Source organism: Peromyscus eremicus, chromosome 12, assembly GCF_949786415.1.
Source record: "Peromyscus eremicus chromosome 12, PerEre_H2_v1, whole genome shotgun sequence".
NCBI classification, from domain to species: domain Eukaryota; kingdom Metazoa; phylum Chordata; class Mammalia; order Rodentia; family Cricetidae; genus Peromyscus; species Peromyscus eremicus.
This window is the reverse complement of record NC_081428.1, coordinates 66,435,952-66,439,112: the sequence shown is the minus strand read 5'-3', so window position 1 is coordinate 66,439,112 and position 3,161 is coordinate 66,435,952. Positions and strand designations below refer to the sequence as shown.

Here is a 3,161-nt window from a genome sequence, read left to right as displayed (position 1 = left end):
AAAGCCACGAAACAGGTGGCGACATATAGATTAATAAAATTGGGCTTAGTATAAGAGTAAGAGCTAGACAATGGTAGGCCTGAGCTAATGGCTGAGCAGAAATAATATAAGAGTCAGTGTGTTTATTTTATAAGTGGGCTCCAGGATTGGCGGGGCTTGGCGGGAGATGGAGTTTCTCTCCAGCTACAAAGGTCCATGACTTCACTACTCCCAGGGAAGTTTTAGAGGTTTCTAGTATCAGTCCCAATTTCCCTACTGTTGAGTGGGCCTTAAATCCAGGTACAGAGCTTTTGTTTACTACCATCCTGTGCCACCACTCAGGACAGCTTGCGTGCTGGTCATTGTCATGTTTCATAGGAGATGCTCTCGAGTAGGACTATTAAAGATTTCCTTCTCTTACAGCTTGCATAGCATTTTAGGGTACCATGGAAGCTAGATGTCAGGAAGGTCTCAAGACTTTTAGGTTTTAGCCAGCTTAAATAATCTGAGTCCTGAGTTCTAAACAGGTGGTGCCTTCAGCAACAAGGGATTACCTTCACCCTCTAAGAAGCAAAGAAAGGCTGTCTCTATGATCTATATTGTTTGGGGAGTCACTTGGACTAAACTGACAACCATTCCACAGGAAATTTCTTGTACCTGGTATTAGAGTTTTTGCTAATCTATGAATCTTGTGGGTTTATGGTTATCCTAAATGGCTCAATTTCTTTCACAAGACCTGTGTGTGTGTGTGTGTGTGTGTGTGTGTGTGTGTGTGTGTGTGTGTGCTATGTATAAAAGTACATATTGATATATCATATATATAATGCATATTTTTGGTAAATATAAAATAGCATGTTTCCCTGAGGTTTAAGTACACAACCTTTGTATTATTTGTCTCTTGTCCCTCCTATTTTTGTCATGACAGTCCTCTAGTGTCCCCAGGTGGAGCCCCATCTCCATATTTACATTTTCTTTTTCATATCACCTCTATCCTGCTATTTGCCTCTTAAGCCACTACCTCCTCCTATGGCCCCTGGATTTCAAAGCTTGACTTTGTATTGCTGCATTTCTCATGTGGTTATTCCATGTTGTATCCACAGAGAAAGAACATGTGGTATTTACCTTTCTGGGTCTGGGTTATCTCACTCAATCTAATCTTTCCTAGCTACATTCATTTACCTGCAAATTTCATTATCTTTTACAGCTGAATAGTATCCCATTGTGTATATGTACCATATTTTTATTATCCACTCATCTGTGGAAGGACATTTAGGTTGTCTCCATTCCCTGGCTATTGTGAATAGGGCAGCAAAGAACATTGCCTGATCAAGTACCTCTGAAATAGGATGGTAAGTTCTTTAGGCATATTCCAAGGAGTGGCGTAGCTAGGTCATATTGTAAAGACTCAGATCTGAAACCCATGAAGGTCACATCATGGAAAAATTAAAAGGAATTCATAAGTGTATGGGATAACTTATTTCTTTCTTTGTGCCTTCCGTGTCAATAGATGTTTCCTGTATTTATATATATTATAAATAAATAAATATAAATAATATTTATAAAGTGTTTGTCTTCCTTACATTTTATAGTTTTGACATTTACATTTAAATTTGTAATTCACCAGATATTAACTATGCATATGATGTTAGGGTCTCAGTTTTCTTTTCCTTTTCCTTTATCTGGATGAGTGAGAGTGTCTACATCATTGATTGAAATATCTATTTCCCCCCCACCGAGTAGCAATGGTGCTCAGATATAAGTTAAGATTCTATGTAAGTTTCGACTTTTTGTGACCTATAATCTGATTTCACAGCTTGACTTTGTATTGCTGCATTCCACATACTTTCTTGCATTTTAAATCCAGTATAATGGCATCTTTGGTTAATACTTCTTGATGGTCAAGATATGAATTTTCGCAACGTGTTCTCTCATTTCTTTACTCCTCTGTATGTATTTGAGAATTTTTTAAAAAGTGTAATCCCACATTTTTTCTCATGCGGTTATGGCAGAACTTGAGTTGCAGTTAGTGGCACAGAGCATCCTCAGGTTTCCCAGACTTCCCCATCTCCGACATGCTGTTCAGGGATATCTTGCCCCTCTTGATGGATTTAGATTTCTTAGGAGCTTCCATCTGCCTCCTGGCCAGTCACCTGAAGTCCCCCACAAGAGGCAAGATTAACCACATCGCAGACCTAGACTCTAGGGGTTTCCTGTTTGGCCCCTCTCTACCTCAGGAGCTGGGTCTGGGATGTGTGCTCATCTTGAAGGGCAGGAAGCAGCCAGGCCCTATCATGTCAGCCTCCAATGCTCTGGAGTTTGGTAAGACTGAGCTGGAAATCCAGAAAGATGCCTTAGAACCTGGGCAGAATATGGTTGTTGTAGATGATCTCCTGGAAATTGGAGGAGCCATGCCTGAGGCCTGTTAAGTGCTGGGCCAGCTACAGGTTGAGGTGGTGGGATGTGTGAGCCTGACAGACCTGAGCTCGCTGAAAGGCAGGATCCATACCATTCTCTCTCTTGCAGTATGAGTAACTGAGGGGCTAGAAAAGCTGCTGCATTCCTGATCCCAGCATCTGTAGCTGGACTGTGGGTCAGCCCTAGCACCTAAGTGACCTTTGTGAGCCAGTGGATGCCCTTCTGTGTTCACTCATTTCATTGTTCAGCTGATCACCATGCCTATGGACCCCCTGGGTCCTTGGTTTTCTATATATACTGAGCCCTGGAGAAGAGCAAAGCTGTGCTACTGTAGGTTATGACACAGCAAAATCAATAAACAGCTTGTTACAATGACAAAAAACAGTATAATCCCACATCCTTTGAAATTTTCTTTCTTCAAAACTCAGAAACCATTTCTCCTCTTCTTTGCTGAAGGATCAATCAGCTGGTCAGTTCATTAGACAATTTCTTCTTCTTCTTCTTCTTCTTCTTCTTCTTCTTCTTCTTCTTCTTCTTCTTCTTCCTCCTCCTCCTCCTCCTCCTCCTCCTCCTCCTCCTCCTCCTCTTCCTCTTCCTCTTATTTCTTCTTCCTCCTTCTCCTCCTCCTCTTCCTCTTCCTTCTTCTCTTCTTCTCCACCTCCCTCTTAGATCACTGACCATGTCAAATAAAATGTGATATTGTCTACATGATGAGGACCTGGGAGCACCCATCTAACAGCTATTGAGAACTACGGAGTTTTTGCAAA

General features: G+C 41.4%; 1 pseudogene; it reads left to right on the top strand.

Moving 5' to 3' along the window:
* Window positions 1–1,981: 1,981 nt before the first annotated feature.
* LOC131922126 (adenine phosphoribosyltransferase-like) lies at window positions 1,982–2,511 on the top strand (annotated as a pseudogene).
* The last annotated feature ends 650 nt before the right edge of the window (window positions 2,512–3,161 follow it).